Source organism: Rosa chinensis, chromosome 1, assembly GCF_002994745.2.
Source record: "Rosa chinensis cultivar Old Blush chromosome 1, RchiOBHm-V2, whole genome shotgun sequence".
Taxonomy (NCBI): Eukaryota; Viridiplantae; Streptophyta; class Magnoliopsida; order Rosales; family Rosaceae; genus Rosa; species Rosa chinensis.
Window position 1 is genome coordinate 17,964,808 of NC_037088.1, and position 18,475 is coordinate 17,983,282.

General features: G+C 38.4%; 1 long non-coding RNA gene across 1 annotated transcript; it reads right to left on the reverse strand.

Annotated features, from left to right (window-relative positions):
- Nucleotides 1-1,134: 1,134 nt before the first annotated feature.
- On the reverse strand, nucleotides 1,135-4,559 carry LOC121051053. Its single transcript, XR_005804944.1, has 4 exons — nucleotides 3,707-4,559; nucleotides 2,963-3,033; nucleotides 1,577-1,992; nucleotides 1,135-1,195 (listed from the first exon to the last, which is right to left on the reverse strand). It is a non-coding gene; the product is annotated as an uncharacterized LOC121051053 (long non-coding RNA).
- Nucleotides 4,560-18,475: the final 13,916 nt, after the last annotated feature.

The following is an 18,475-nucleotide window of genomic DNA, read 5'->3' on the forward strand; positions in this document are numbered from 1 at the left end:
TGAAGAAAAGACTAATACCATTGGCATCTACTACAAAAATAATATGGCAATTGCCTACATCTCTTGGAAAATAAAAAGACTTAATCAAAATAGCAAGTTTCTGAGTCTTGATTCTTGAAGTCTTCCACCCTTAGATCGAGATCGCCATCTTGATCTTCTTGTTCCATGTAATTTGCCTCCCTTGCTTCACGATACATCTTGTATGCGTTTGCAACATTTTGGGATGCTTTACACGCCTTTGCCCAATGTCCAGTTGATCCACATCTGAGACAAGCATCATTATGGCCAGGTTCCCTTGATCGAGGCGCTTTGGGAGCGCTTTGAAGAAGGTTATTGCCTTTGGTGGCATCACCACCATAACCGGAGGCTTGGCCTCTCTCTCTCTCTCTTTTCACACGTTTTCCTCCACGGTTCCGTGTACGCCTATCTTGGCGGTTTCCTTCCTCTTTGGGGCGAGAATATGGACCAAAACGTCCATAATTATCCCTTTGCTTAGGGTTTCGCTCCTTGCGTCCTCCCTTGGGGGCGCGACTATAATTAGACTTCGGATTTGACTTGGTTCCCACGGGTCTAGAGTTATAGTTCTTCACAAGTATGTTGTCGTGCTTTTCAGCTACGTTCGTGGCACCAATTAGCTCATGAAATTTTGTGATGCGTCTAGCATTGACATCAATCCGATAGTTTTTGGCTACCATCAATGCAGAGACGGGGAAGGTGGAGAGTCTTCTCGATTAACATCGTATCATTGATTTTCTGTCCACAGAATTCCATCAAAGACTTGATACGAAGTGCTTCTGAATTGTAGTCAAGTACAGACTTGAAATCACAGAAGCGGAGGCTATGCCATCTCACTTCTAAGTCTGGAAGCAGGGAATCACGGACGTTGCCAAAACGCTGCTCGAGTTCTACCCATAGTTTTCTTGGGTCTTCCTCATTGAGGTACTCATTTTGGAGCGAGTCATTCATATGCCTTGTCATGAGAATGATGACCTTTGCTTCATTAGCCTCTCTCATAGCTCTATTTGCTTCAAAAGCAGCAGCTTGTTGAGGAGTAAGCACGTCCTGACTAGGCTCTTGGATCGTACTCAGGATCCCATCTGCCTTAAGATGCTGGCGCACATCACGGACCCACTTGTGGTATCTTGCGCCTGTTGTCTCTAGTGGAGCCAAGCACAACTTGTTCAGGTTACTCATCCTGAAAAAACAACAAGAAAGTAGGGTTAGTTTCGGAGCAAAATAAGCTACCACGAAACCAATAAAAATTTCTGAGTGTAGTCGCTTCCAAGAAATTGGGAATTTTCGAGTAGTCGCTTCGAAGAAATTCTGATTCCAAGATGGGTTTTGGATTAGATCGAAACAATGATGTGTGTGGTCGATTGTTTTTCTTCTCAACAAACTCTAAGTTTGGAGGACTCTACAAGCTCTAAGCTTGGAGTGAGCACGAACCCCCATAGTTCGGCTTTTGGTATCCCCTATGAAGAAGAAAGGGGTAGAAGAAGGGAGGTTGGATGTCCCCAAGAAAAAGAAGAGAAAAGTAATAAAAACTTCAAAAACGGGAACTTTTATGAAAGTTTACCTTGAAAATTGGCCGGAAATTTTGACAGGAAAAAGTTACTGTAGATGGCAGGAAAACTTTACAGGAGGTCGCCGGAAAAATGGTGGTCAGACGGTGGTCGCCGATGGCCGAAGCTGAGCTGGTGGTGGCTGCATGTCACGCCCCGAATTTGAATAACCAATTCAAATCCGAAACATGAATAATAACAATTACAAATAAACGTCCTGAATTTTTTTCTCACAAACAACCACACTTCACACCTCTCAATAAAACAATAAACCAAATCCTCAAGTTATTTAATATTACAACACACTCTCTCCAAATTTAAATGTAAGCTCAAAGAGCATAACAACCTCACAATAAAGCTGTAACTCCAATACCACTGCTCTAAGCAGCCTGATCACCTTCTCGATTCTCCTGACCTGTAGGATTACCCGCTACACAATTTAAATAGTGTACCGGGATTGCAACAACACCAAACCCGGTAAGCTTTACAGCTCGTATGAGTAAACAAGAAAGAACTGTTGATTTTAAATCACATTTCTTTTAACTCAAGTAAACAACCAACAATCTCAACATCTGCAAGGAAACATCAACAAAACCCGGAAAATCCACAACGAATACATTTCCACAATCCTCTAACCATAATATCACCACTTTGGTCCATCCCAACTGTTTGGACCTAACACCAACAACACATTAGAGTTCTAACTACATCGTTACCTGTCACCTCAGCAAAGGTTTAAATAAACGATATACATCTCGGTTAATATTTAACCGGAGGTCTTCGGACTTTCCCCCTGTCATCAGAGCACTACATCTCGGTTATTATTTAACCGGCGGTCTTCGGACTTTCCCCTGTCCTCAGAGCACTACATCTCGGTTATTATTTAACCGGCGTTCTTCGGACTTTCCCCTGTCCTCAGAGCACTACGTCTCGGTTATTATTTAACCGGCGTTCTTCGGACTTTCCCCCTGTCCTCAGAGCACTACATTTCTACCCTCTATTCAACTCAGAAGGTCAACATGATTATCACACACATTTATCGGTTAGCATTATCATAAATAATCATGGCAATTTCAAAGACAATATCATGTCATAACCAAGTTATCGCAATTCCACACACACCTCAATGTCACACCATTCCATATATAATCACGTAATTATATATATACGTAATCATCCGCTCAGGGATAATCACTAATACCAACTATAATTCAAGCATAAAAATAGTGAAATTCATTTTGTATAATTAAAATCATTTTACTTACCTATGGACCGTAGCTGATCAAGTCCATATGATTTAAAACAAATATTTATTCCATAAATATTTTCACACAATTACGACAAAATAAAGTAATTAAATGTACTCGGTTCGTAATATGAACCACGTGAGGTTTACTCACCTCTAATCCCGCTGCGTCTTCAATTTCACAATACACACCAAAACCGCTCACCAAGGAAGACCGTCAATCACCTAATCAAACATGATCTTAACTTAGCCAACAACTCATAAACAAAATTAAACGACGATCCAACGGTCAGATCGAAATTATATGATAATCCAACGGTCGGATCCTCACGGATCGCCCTTAGGATCATCCTCCAAAATTATCACGAAGATCCAACGGTCGGATCTTCCTGAATCTTCCTTATAAACATCTCCACAAAGTTTCATGAAAATCCGACGGTCGGATTCTCACGAATCGCACTCCGAATCACTATTTAGCAATTATACGAAGATCCAACGGTCGGATCTTCTCCCATGACCACACATGGTCACTGGGACAGTCATATGATCAACATATCAAAACTACAAGTCCATCGGACGGTCTGATCTTCACAGATCATTAATCGAACAATCGAAATTGATCAAAACCGTAAAATTCATAACTAAATCATACGATATCCAAAAATTATGAATTATATATGCAAACGATCGTATTGAAACTTAGAATCTAAAAATGTAAAGAAAACACATTTTTGACCCCCGGAGGTGGCCGGAAAGGGCCGCCGGAGTTAGGGGCCGAGCCTCCGCCGACCACCGCCAATGGTGTCGGGGCCAGGCTGCTCCTCTTCATCTCATCAAGCCTAACCATTTTCCTAACTATCATGAAGTTTGAAAATGATCGGAAGTGGTCGAAAATTACCTAGAACAGTTGACTTGGCCGGAAAACTTCCAGAAACCGGCGAAAATTGCAGAAAACGGCGAGCTTGATTTCGACGTAAAAACTTCAATTTCAGGCCTCTATTCCTTCTATAGAGTTGTTAATAACATCAAGCCGAACTCAATGTTTCAAGTATCATTCAAAACGAAGCTCTACAGCTCGAGATATCTTGATCGAAAGCTTCGGTGGCCGGAAAATTTCCAGAATCCGGCGAGCTTGAATTCCGACGTAAAAACTTCAATTTCAGCCCTCGATTCCTTCTGGATAGTTGTTAAGAACATCAAGTCAAACTCACTGGTTCAAGAATTACTCAAAACGAAGCTCTACAGCTCGAGATATCTTGATCGAAAGGTTTGGTTTTTCGATCGAAAACCGGTCGAGCTCCGACGAACGTGAATTCGATCTATCCAGGTTCGATCCTTCCTGGTGCTTGATCAGAAAGTCTAGGCGAGTCCAATGAGACAAGAATCACAAGGATTGATGTCCTATAGCGTGAGATATCTCGATTGGAACCAAAACGGGGTTTTAAACAAACCGGCACTCCGCTGCCGCTGCCGACTGTTCCAGGGCGTAAGGCTGCCACTGGAAGCTGAGCAAGGAAGAGACGAAGATGTGGAATGTGGTCTGGTCTTGATTGGTGGCCGGTGGAGGGAGAGAGAGACCGGAGAACCTTTGCTCTGTTTTCGGTTTCGGTCGCGCAAGGGAGAGAGAAAGAAGTTTTGTCTGCTAACTTGTTTGAATGGTTCTTCTACTTGCGCATAATCATGTAAGATAAAAAGCACAGGTCTTCTAATTATGTTGTTGATCCACTACCCCTTAAAATATGGAATACACCCAACTTTTTTTTTTTTGATTCAACAATACACCCAACTTGATCAAAGGTGTCTACCACCAATTTTGTTTTTGATTAAAAAAAATCAACTGGGTATTACACTGCAGGCGGAGGTGGCAGAGCCTTGCAGGGCTTGTGCGGAGCTGCTGCAGGGCTGTTGCAGGGCTGCTGCGCGGTTCTTGTAGGTGCTAGGCAGGGGCTATCGGCAGCTGTCGATGGCGTGCAGGGAATCTGTCGGCAGATGTCGACAGATGCTCGGCAAGTGTGCCCGGGGGCTCGGCAGGTGTCTCGGCAGGTGTGTGCGTGGCTGTCGGCAGGGGCAGGCACACGTCTCGGCAGGTGTCAGTAGGTGCGCGCTGGGCTTCTTCGCAGATGTCGGCAGGTCTCGGCAGGAAGCATGCATGGCTCTCGGCAGATGCTTGCAGGGCTGTTGACAGAGGCTCGGCAGATCTCGGCAGGGGCGTGCAGGGACCTCGACAGGTGCTTGCAGGGGGCAAGGGCCGGTCCGATTTTTCCGACGGCCGGTTCCGGTGGTTCCGCCGCCGGTTCTGGGTTCCTTGAGGCTAGGGCTTCAATATGTGGGGCGGTGGATGTTGGAATTTGAGGGCTATGAAATTAGGGTTTCAAGGTTATAGCTTCGTGCTGATAACGTGTTTTAGGGAATCAGAAATTGAGAGAAATTTGCTGTGTATTCTCATTGATAATATGAGCCTCTTTATATAGAGGATTACGATGCATAGAATCTCAATCATACAAGGAAAGTAATCGTACATTGATTAGGAATCTAGATCCTTCTAATTGAACATTATTACCACTAGGTCAAGTAACCTAAAGTTTGGACTAAACACAAATTAAGATTTACTTGAACAACATGCTATTTATTACCCTTTCTCTAAACCTTGAATACTTGTATATATATCTATAAAATCTCCATTTACAAGAGATATGTAGGCGCCCTCTATTTTACTGAGGGGTGAAATTGAGACCCCATTTTGTTTACAAACTATACCCATCCATGCACATGTCACTTGGTAAATTACTTGTGGAAAAAGGGTTATCATTTTCAATCCGCTATCATATAAGCTATAGTAAATGCATAATCTTTTTGGTGACAGGGTTCCCATGAAATTGACCCGGTTGCAGTAAACTTGTACTGTTTGGAAAGGACACAGTTGCTTGTTAGTTAAGAAAGATTCAACAATGTATACCCAGTTTTAAATTGCGTTTGTTTGCAGGCCTAAAGTTGAACTATCTAAACTGTACTATCTTAATTTTGCTGTTTCCAAACAATCTTCAATGAACTCTGAGACATATTCTCTCTCTTTGCGGTATCTATTGGTATCATTCTAGTCGCGGGTTTACTTTGTGCCCTTTCTCTGTACAAGCAACCTTGTTTAGACATTTTAATATAAGAAATTAAATAGAGATAAAAGCCCATACAATGTTGAGTAACTGATCATTACTAACTCCAGCACCGGATAATATCGCTCTTATGATTGAAATAATTTGTATTTACTTTACAGTAGTTGCATCTCCTGAAAGACAACCATCTAAATATGTTAGTTTTTACTGCAGGATAAATCAAATCCAGCATAATCACATGTTCTGCATGGCTGTTTCTTTTTCATCTAAATGGTGTTTTTCCTGACCTCTTTCCAAGTAACCAATAAACATTAAGCTGTGGTCTCAACTTTTTTAACGTTTTTAAATGAAAATTGACCCAATTACTCAGGTAATGCTTTCTTTACATGGTCGACAATGGTAGTGTTCTTGCTTTATTGCTTTCTTTCTCCATCATTTTAAACTTTCTTGACCAGAAAAAAGTTATTAGTTCTTATCTACCATCCCACTATGTACTTAATTTTAATGGGAACTTTCCTTGTACTTTCTTTCTGTCCTATGAAAAATTTCTTATATTGCTTATATCCTTGAGCATAATTAAGGAAAAGTCACTAATCAAAACAGAATTTACCTGTGAAGCATAGAAGATTGACTTGCAGCAAGTATACCATCCTTTCCAGCAAGATTCATACTAATCCTTCTAGTTCTTGGATTGTGCAGTGTCGCTTGCCACGCCAAGGATGACCATGACTGTGAGCCTTCTTCCTGTGGCGATATCCACAGCATAAGTTACCCTTTCCGACTCAATGATGATCCAAAGAAGTGCGGTAAATCAAAGTATAACCTGTCTTGTGAGAACAATGTCACAATATTACACTCGTATTCAGGAAAATACTATGTGCTTGCCATCAATTATGGAAGCTACACAATCCGAGTTGTGGATGCCAATTTTCGTAAGGATAACTGCTCTTTGTTGGAAAATATAGGAAATGATCGTTGTGATTGGCGTCGTCAGACTGTTGATCACAATGGTATGGTGTCTTTAATCTAGACACAACAAGGGAAATTAGATTAATGAATTGAAGTAACAATGCAAAGGGCTGAGGTTCTATTTATAGACCTCAGCCATTGTACCTCTTGAGTGAAGATGGGTAACTAATCAATAGTTGTACCCTTTCATCATAATTATCAGTATTCATGTACCCTTTCAGGATACGTGAATTTCCTTGTTCAAGTGTGTCTTGATGTACCAGTGTTATGGTATATCTCCTTACACATGGCATACTCATTGTGAAGCCACTTAATCACATGATCATATTCTAACATCTCCCACTTGATCATGATGATTCAAGTTTCTAAAGGCTTCTAGGTTCTGGATGTTTTTACTAAGTGTTGCTTGTTTCATCGCAAACACCTTAAACTATCCATCCTAATTTACTTTGGATATCCATTCTGAGTATCATATATTTGATTACCCGGGACTTTCCAAGCGTCAGATAATGATTTCATTTACCACGTATGCACACTTCTGAATCATTTTCCATCTGACCACAACTTATCTCATTTAATAAGTTGGCACCATTCTCATATATTAGGAATTTTAACCATCCACACCTAATATCAATGGTGACTTTAAAATCCGCGCGAACCCGAATATTATACAAATTCATTCATGTTGCCTCAAAAGTGGATTTTACAGACAAGAAGATTTGTTATAATTTTGTTTCTTGGTTAGTGCCCTCTATCTTATTTTTGACCAATTTCAATAAGATAGAGTCGTATCAATTGTCACTTTAGGCGTCCCTAAAACACTACACTGATAATTACCAGCATGCTTAATCACATCTAGATGACTTTAAACCCATTTTACAAACATGCTCTCTGAATTTTTCCAGAGTTAACCTTTGGTCATAGGATTAGCCACCATCTGTTCAGAGGGTACATAGTCGACCTTACTTCACCTATTTCAACTATATCTTGTATATAATGATATTTTACGTCAATGTGTTTTCCTTTGGAACTATTTGCTCCACTTTTAATCAGGTAGATGGCGGACTTATTATCACAAAACACATCAACAGCCTTTTTAGGTATACCTATATTCATATAATCTATGAAACGTTTGGCCCATACTGCAGTACTTACCAATGTGCTACAAGAAATATATTCTGCCTCCATAGTTGATTTTGCAACACATTTCTGTTTCTTACTTAACCAAGAAACAGCCGCTCCACCAAATAAAATGATGTTACCGCTTGTAGACTTTCTGTCATTCAAGTCTCCAGCAAAATCTACATCACTGTAACAAATCAAATTTAAATCAGTTATTCCAAAACAGAGTTTCATATCTTGAGTACCTTTTAGATATCTCATAATTCTTTTAACGGCTTGCCAATGTTCTTTGTCAGGATTAGATTGATATCTGCTAACTAATCCTACAACATGACAAATTTCTGGTCTGGTACTCGTCATTGCATACATCAAGCTACCCACAGCTTGAGCATATGGAACATTTTTCATATAATTTATTTCTTCTTCTTGTGTAGGACATATCTCCTTTGTAAGAATCGTTCCCTTACTAATGGGTGTACTAACTGGGTTGCATTCTATCATATTGAATCTTTTAAAGATCTTATCCAGATAGTTCTCTTGGTCTAAGTAGAGTAGTTTGGAATTTCTATGTCTAGTAATTTTTATTCCCAAGACATAGGAAGCTTCTCCCATATCTTTCATCTCAAACTTGGAACCTAAATATGATTTTGTTTTAGTAATCATATCCATGCAATTTCCAGCAAGCAAGATATCACCTACATACAGAGACAAGAGACAAAACTTGTCTTGGCACTTCCAAGTATATACACAGTGATCTAGTCTGTTCATTTGATAACCTATTTCAAGGATAGCTTGGTGGAACTTTAAATACCATTGTTTAGATGACTGTTTAAGTCCAGACAATGATTTCTTTAATTTATAGACTTTGTTTTCATGTCCATTTACATGAAATCCTTCCGGTTGAACCATACAGATGTCTTCCTTTAAATCTCCATTAAGAAAAGCTGTTTTGACATCTAGTTGGTGGAGTTCTAAATCCATTCTTGCAATAATTTCCATGAGTATTCTAATAGATTGAAACTTTGCAACCGGAGAATATGTATCGACAAAGTCTATGCCAGGTTTTTGAGTATAACCTTTGGCCACTAAATGGGCTTTGTATCTATCTAGAGTACCATCAGCTTTAAAATTTTTCCGAAGTACCCATTTACAACCAATGGGCTTCCTTCCAATAGGTAGATCAACTAGTTCCCAAACTTCATTTTTCTTGATGGAATCTATTTCCTCATTCATGGCTTCTTGCCATTGTTGTGAATCAGATCCATCCATTGCTTCTTTAAATGTTCTTGGGTCCCCCACTAATTCATCTAACTCTTCAAGATTGAAAACATAACGATCCTTCAATCTTTTAGATGGTTCCCTTTTTCTTTTTCGTCTCCCACTGTTTTGGGCATTACTATCAGGATCAAATGACATAACATCAATATTATTTTGATCATCATTATTTATATCTATCATATCTATATCCATGCCATTGTCATGATCACCAATATCTATATCTATATCTCCCACTCGATCATGAACAATGGCATGATCACCAAGTGTTGGTCATGATCAAAGTCATCCTGATTTATTTCTAGGTCAGATTCTTGAATTGGTGTAATCACATCAGTAGTTTCTATAAAAGTAGCATCTCTGTTTTCTATCAACCCTTTATCCTGGTGATAAAAACGATAACCTATACTATTTTCCGGAGATCCAATGAATTTACATTCCAAAGTCTTAGAATTTAACTTATCTCGAAGTGGTTTTGGAATCAAAACATGTGCCTTGTAACCCCAAACTTTTAAGTTTGACAAGTCTGGTTTTCTTCCATGCCATAATTCGTATGGTGTTAATGGTTTAGCCTTTGTATTTACTCTATTCAGTATGTATGAAGCAGTGGATAACGCTTCTCCCCAAAAATGAAGAAACAAGTCTGCATGGGACATCATTGATCTTGTCATCTCCATTAGGGTTCTATTTCTTCTTTCTGCAATGCCATTTTGTTGTGGTGTATACAGCATGGTATAATTGTGTCTTATGCCATGTTCTTTGCAGAAGTCATTAAAGGCTTCATATTCACCACCTCTATCACTATTAAGAAACTTTATGGGTCTTCCTAATTGAGTTTCTACTTCTTTCTTAAATTCCTTGAATTTTTCCAAGGCATCCGATTTTTGTTTCTAGAAGTAGACATACCCATAACGAGAATAAACATCGATGAATGTAACAAGTATTCCATTCCTCTATGAGTCTTAGTTCTCATAGGTCCACATAAATCCGAATGTATAACATCAAGTAGATCAGAAGATTGCCAATGTTTAGAAAATGATTTTCTAGACATTTTTCCTTTGATACATGATTCACATATTTCAAAATCATTCAAATTTACTTGAGGTAACATTCTAATTTTGCTCATTTTGAGCAATTTTTTTTTATTTATGTGTCCTAATCTCAAATGCCATAATAAAGTTGTATTTGAAGTAGAGACAAAAATATACTCGGAAGAAATATTTGTATTACTAATAATAATAATTGTGTACATTGTAAATCATATCATAACAGTATATGTGTATAGGCATGCTTGTACTCTACTTAAGAACACAAACGCACCTGGAGCTGCAGCCGTGGTGGAAGATGACAAAGTTGGTCTTCCTAATTTGATGCACTTGGTTAATTCTCCTCTGAGCTATCCTTGTGAGAAGTCTCTAATGGGCAGAGCAATGTATTCTCAGATGCAGGTAATGATAGCTAGAGCAGGGACTAAGTGGTTCCTTATATAGGCCAACAAGTCTAGGTACCTTCCCATAAAGGTTTCCTATACCGATTAGCAATAGGAACAACATTCCTGATTCATGTACATAACCTAATGCAGTGAGGTATAATCAATTATGTATGTTCCCCCAATAAACTGGGAATCCTAATTGAAATATCAATGACGAGTCCGATTGCTTGTTCTGCATCAAGAGTAGCAAGTTGCTTGTTCTTTAAGTTGGCATTGATAAGTCCAAATAATCTTACAGTCTCCCACTTGGATTATCAATGTTTAACACAGCAAGAATGCCACTTAAACTAGATCTAGCAACCATGAAGTGCGCGCTGGACTAGCCATGGATTTCAACTTGTTCCTGAACTCAGTCAATCTGCAATTGACTTTAACAGACAATGAGAAAATAGATACTTAACTAAGTACCAGCACCTCAACATCATGTTGAATCAATCACAGACCACAGGAGTTAAATTTGTGTACATGAAATTGTGCTTAAACAAATGAAAACATATATATTAGCACACATAAGGTCCTTATGCAGGATTCAAAATAGAACCGTTCAAAATTTGCTTACTAATATAAACCTGCAAGTTCATGTCCTATATTATCACGCATTAAGCTGCAACTAATAGTCTAAATCTTGAAAATTTTCAAGTCAATAATATATGCTGAAGGCGTGATAAAAGAACTCAAGGAAAAATAAACTTCTAGAAATAATTTTATTGCATTAAACAATTCTCAGCTTAATTAAAACATGCTTATAAAATGAAAGTTTTCAGCTCCCAAAATAATTTTATTGCATTAAACAATTCTCAGCTTAATTGTAAAACAGAAAAATTTTTGAGAGAGAGAGAGAGAGAGTTTGGACACAGAGAATCAGATTGTATCCATTCATCTCACCATGAGGGGGTTTATATAGGAGTAAATGATGTATACAAATAGGTAACGTTTAATAGCAACGTCAATTACTCCTATTCACAATCCTATCAATCACTAATCTTTAGTGAAAGACATATATGACTCTCCATCTATTTACATGATATTAGCCATAATTACTTACAACACTCCCTCTTGGATATTTCATGTCAATAGTGTTGCCTAGGCTGAGCGCTTCTAAGTTGCCTCGTTAAAAACCTTGCCAAGTAATAAAAACCCTGTGGGAGAAAAACAACATTGGTCGAAGGAGAAAAAGAGCACAACGCACGTGAATGTGAAGTAGTCGTATCACAATAGAGATAGGTGAAGTCTTCTTATCAGCATCATAAGTAGATAGTATGTCTACGAGAGGGATGCATTAGAGTTGCTACACCAAAACCTTGCCCGGTAAACCCAATGGGAGAAACCCGTGGTCGAAGGGAAAAGATGAGCAAATGCATATATGTCAAATCAAAGCATCTTCAGGATGTACTATAATTGGGGTGACCGTGCTAAAGATGTGCCTCGTTAAAACCTTTCCAGTTAACAAAACCCAGTGGGACAAAATAACTCTGGACGAAGGACAAAAAGAGTACACGTGGTCAAGTGGGTATGCTTCAGGATACTCCCCCTGATTTCGACTCCCCTTGAAAATTACAATTTAGGTAATTCAAATAGTTTACGTAGACCAATATCTTGAACATGCTTCTGGAATGTATACTTTGGTAGTGACTTGGTGAAGAGGTCTGCATGATTGTCTTCAGAACATATATGCTTAACTTCAATCTTCTGATGCTCTTGTTGTTGCTGATTGAAGGAGAACTTCGGTACAATATGTTTGGTGTTGTCTCCTTTGATGAAACTTGTCTTTATCTGCTCTATGTAAGCAACATTATCCTCGTAGATAATGGTTAGTTCATCAGTGGTGGAATGCAGTCCACATGTGCTTCGAACATGCTTTGTAACGGCTCTTAGCCCTGTACATTCACATATTGCTTCTTGAAGAGATAGTAGTATCTTAGCATGATTCGAAGAGGTAGCAACAAGTGTCTATTTCATAGACCTCCAAGAAATTGCAGTATTCCCAATGGTAAAGACATAACCAGTTTGGGAACGTGCCTTGTGCGGGTCTGATAGATAGTCTATATCAGCATATCCAACAAGGCGAGCATCATTCTGAGGATCAAAGGGGTTTGATCCATTCGTTGATGCATAGGGATAGAATAAGCCCATATCCGCCGTACCTCTAAGGTAGCGAAAAATGTCTTTTATGCCATTCCAGTGGCAGCGTGTTGGCGCAGAGCTATATCTAGCTAACAAGTTCACATCGAATGAGATGTCCTGTCTAGGGCATTAAGCCAAGTACAATAATGCGCCTATTGCACTTAGATATGTGACTTCTGGCACCAATATCTCTTCGTTATCATTTACAAAACAATACGGTTCTCTTTAGACTTCAGACGACCATGGGTGTGCTTGCTTTTATCCTCATTAAAGCGTCTTAACATCTTCTGGATTGTAATTTGGTTGATGGACCAAATTTTTCATCTGCATTGTGCTCGAGCTCCAGGTCTAGACAATAATCTGTTCTCCCAAGGCCTTTCATCTCAAATTCCAACTTCAGGTACTTTGCAGTTTCCTTGATCTCTTCAGGAATATCAATCAATTTCATGTCTTTGACATAGACCGCTATAATTGCAAACCCGGAACTTGTTTCCTTAATAAACACGCATGGGCATAGTTTATTATTCACATATCCTATCCCGATCAAATATTCACTTAGACGGTTATACCACCTCCATCTAGATTGTTTCAATCCATAAAGTGAACGCCTCAAAACTAATGGAGAGCGTGTTCCATGGTCTAGAACTATTTGCATCGGGTATCATAAGTCCTTCAGGAACTTTCATGTATATCTCTGTATCGTGATCCCCATAGAGATAAGTTACGACCACATTCATAAGCTGCATATTCAGTTTTTCAGAAAATACCAAACTGAAAAGGTAGTGGAATGTTATGACGTCCATTACGGGAGAATACGTCTCCTCGTAATCAACCACAGGGCGTTGAGAAATTTCATGCGCCACTAGACGAGCCTTGTGTATCACAATCTCGTTTTTCTCATTACGCTTCCTTACAAATACCCATTTAAATTCTACGGGTTTAACATGGGGAGGTGTAGGAACAACATGTCCAAACACCTTTCTCTTTATCAAGGAATCTAATTCGACCTGGATTGCTTATTTCCTTTTTGGCCAGTCGTCTCTTCATTGAATCTGATCAACAAAGCAAGGTTCGAGGTCATCGCATATTATAGTTTCGGTGGCCATCGCAAATACTAATATATCATCGATGATAATCTCAACCTCATTCCAAATCTCACTAAATTTACCGAGATTTCTCTATTCTCGGGAGTGGGTTCAAATGTTGGAGCGTCCCCCAACATTGTCTCTTCTAGGACAGACCCATAATCTCGATTTATCTCATGAGATGGATCGGTTTTGAGATTGCGATATCAGGAGGATTTGTTTGTGCCAAGTTTACCCTCTTCTAGGGATAAGAATCATTCAAACCTAATGGTCTACCTCACTTCAGGGCAGGGACATATGACTAGTTAGCCGTCATGGTTGTACCTCGTCCATCTGGGACGACACATCCTACAGGGACGTCTATCCTTGCAGGCACATTTGCAGCAGGTATATATGATCTCGTCACTTTAGCTAGATTAGAGAAAGCGTCTGGCATATTTTGGGCCACACTCTGTAGATCTAGAATTCTCCGCACTTCATTATCACATTGTGCGGTTCAGGGATCAAGATGAGACATAGTGGGGACATTCCACGTCAATTCAAGTCGTTCATCAGGAACGGTAACGTTCTTATCTCCCCCTAACGGTGAGAAGACTGTCTCATCAAAGCGACAATCCGCAAATCTAGCGGTAAAGAGATCTCCTGTCAAGGGCTCGAAAGAGCACATAATGGATGAGATTCATAATCGACATGTATGCCTATGCTTTGTTGAGGACCCAATTTTGTATGTTGTGACGGCACAATTGGCACGAGGACTGCATACCCAAATGTGCATAAGCGCGAAACATCAGGTTCGTACCCAGTCACCAGCTGTAACGCGGAGTAAGGTTGGTAGCAGTGGGCCTCAACGGGACCAACATAGCTGCATGCAAGATTGCATAGCTCCATGCAGAAATTAGAAGCTTGGTGCACATTACCAAGATTCTATCTGCGAGACCATCTTGGGTGTGAACATAGGGAACTAAATGTTTAGCATCAATCCCAAAGGATATGCAATAATCATCGAAATACTTCGATGTAAACTCTCCGGTATTATCAAGTCTTATGGACTTTATGGGATAATCCGAGTGGTGAGCCCTCAATTTCATGATCTGGGCAAGAGTTTAGCAAAAGCAGTATTTTCTTGTGGACAGTAGTGTAACATGTGATCACTTTGTCGATACATCAACCAAAACCATTAATATTTAACTGGTCCACATGGTGGTTGGAAATGTTGACAAATTTCCCTTGCATTCTGTGCAGAAAAATGGTGGTGTATGTACTAGTCTTTGCATATGATGGTCTAGTATTAAATATTCTTAACGAGTATGGCATAGTGTGTCATTATATACAGGACCCTTATTCAGAAGGGGATGCGCCTGCGATGAGTTGAGGATACAGTGCATCATACTTTGACCTGGGTGTCCCAAAAGGTCATGCCATAGCAAGTAGTTACTTGAATTAGTTAGCTTCTAGCTAACAGATTTCAATTTCTCCAATGTACGCTTCTGGCCACACACTAGGAGGTTATGCAAAGATATTCCACGAATTTTTCTCAGTGGTTTCAACGTGGTAACTGTTGGTTCGAATATTCTTAATACTCAATAACGTTCTTCTGGAACGTGGAGAATATAAGGCCTCATTAATGGTAAGTTCAGTACCATTGGACAACATAAAGTAGGCTTTGCCATAGCCCTCTATCAGGTTGGATTGCCCTGATACGGTTGTCACAGAGGTATGAATAGACAATAAGTTTGAAAAACATCTCCGATCTGGGAGTATGGTGTGTGTAATAGCACTTTTAACCAGACAACAAACTTCCCCACAGAATATGTCTAGTCATTTATTTAATTCAATGGATCATATGTATAAATAAGTTTATTGAATTAAATACATTCGAACATAACCACATTTTCATAATCCAAAATGATTGAAAACATAAATCACCAAAAATAATCCGAAGATGTTTCATTCATTAAGATGAAATAGATATGACACAAGGGACCAATTATACCCATGTCTTCGAGTTCTAATCCTCAGTATGTTCAGTAACTGCCTGAAAATTCATGATCTCTAGTGTGGAATCGATAGAAAATTACCCTTCAATAAAGTTGGAATTTCGAGTTCCGCGACTGGCGTAATACTCATCTACTGTAGGCCTCATCAAAAAGCCCGCGGATCAAGTGGGCCGATGGAGGCCCGCCGGCCCTGAGGGCTTTTAGCCCGGCCCGGCCCGTCAAAAAACCCGCAAAAGCCCGCCTCGGTGGGCCGAGGGCCGGCCCGCCAAAAGCCCGCAAAAACCCTGCCCGGCCCGTAGGCCCGGCCTGTAAAAGCCCGTAAAATATTATATATATATATATATATATGTGTGTGTGTGTGTGTATATATGTGTGTGTGTGTGTTTATAAATATATATATACACACACTCACACATAGATATATATTTGTGTGTGTGTTTATATATATATATATATGTGTGTGTGTGTGCGTGTGTGTGTTATATATATATAGAAAAGATACATATGCATTACCGCATAATAAATATATATATATATATATATATTATATGTGTGTGTGTGTTTATATATATGTATATATATTTATATATGTGTGTGTGTGTTTATATATATATATATAATTATATATATATAGATATATATATATATATATATATATATAGAGATATATATATGTGTGTGTGTGTGTGTGTGTGTTTATATATATATATATATATATATATATATATAATATATATATATATATGTGTATGTGTGTGTGTGTGTGTTTATATATATATATATATATAATATATATATATGTGTGTGTGGAAGTTCTTATACTTCTATTATTCTATATAGAATATGTGCATATATATATATATATATATATATATTCTATATATAGGTTGACCAATTCGATCGGATTCGAAAATATGGTGAAATTGGCTAAATTTTGTACCACACTCATAATTTATTGTAATAAACTCATCCAACGGTCGGTTTTTCCATTTTCTTTGAATTGATATGGGTTGCTCTTTGGAGTATATGATATATAAATATAGGTTTATAAGAGTAACTAAGTTTGACCTAATTGATCGAATTCGAAACGATAACCAAATTGGCTGGATTTTCTACAACCACCATAAAACATTACAATCTCTCAATCGAGCGGTTGGTTTCTCTGAATTCATTTTCCACTTCATGATTGCTTTAGAATGAACCTAAACAATTTAAATACAATGAATATGTCATACAACTTTAGGAGGAAAATTGGTATAGACCAATGTGTTTGTAATTAAAATTAATTTTTTTTATCTTATGTCCACTCACATCCATTGATGGAATATATACAAACGTGATGTGAAAAAATAAGCACGTTTCGAGGTTGTCACGGCATCGGTCAACCAATAAAACATATAAGTGTCTACGGTTGACTAATCCGATCGGATTCGAAAATATGGTGAAATTGGCTAAATTTTTTACCACACTCATAATTTATTATAATAAACTCATCCAACGGGCGGTTTTTTCATTTTCTTTGAATTGATAGGGGTTGCTCTTTGGAGTGTATGATATATAAATATAAGTTTATAAGAGTAACTACGTTTGACCTAGTTGATCGAATTCGAAACGAGAACCAAATTGGCTGGATTTTCTAAAACCACCATAAAACATTACAATCTCTTCATCGAGTGGTTGGTATCTCCGAATTCATTTTCCACTTCATGATTGCTTTAGAATGAACCTAAACAATTTAAATACAATGAATATGTCATACAACTTTAGGAGGAAAATTGGTATAGACCAATGTGTTTGTAATTAAAATTAATTTTTTTTATCTTATGTCCACGCACATCCATTGATGGAATATATACAAACGTGATGTGAAAAAATAAGCACGTTTCGAGGTTGTCACGGCATTGGTCAACCAATAAAACATATAAGTGTCTACGGTTGACTAATCCGATCGGATTCGAAAATATGGTGAAATTGGCTAAATTTTTTACCACACTCATAATTTATTGTAATAAACTCATCCAACGGTCGGTTTTTTCATTTTCTTTGAATTGATAGGGGTTGCTCTTTGGAGTGTATGATATATAAATATAAGTTTATAAGAGTAATTACGTTTGACCTAGTTGATCGAATTCGAAACGAGAACCAAATTGGCTGGATTTTCTAAAACCACCATAAAACATTACAATCTCTTCATCGAGCGGTTGGTTTCTCCGAATTCATTTTCCACTTCATGGTTGCTTTAGAATGAACCTAAACAATTTAAATGCAATGTATAAGTCATATAACTTTAGGAATAAAATTGGTATAGTCCAATGTTGACTTGGTTCATAAACTCTTCGCAAGCGTACGAATCGTTGTCAAGTAAGGCAAGTAATTGGACCTTAGTTTATCGTACCTCGGGGATTAGGTGTTGGACCTAACCAAGATAATTGGCGGTAGGATACTAAAAGCACACAAGAAAAATAAAAAGTAAAATAAGACTATAAACAATCA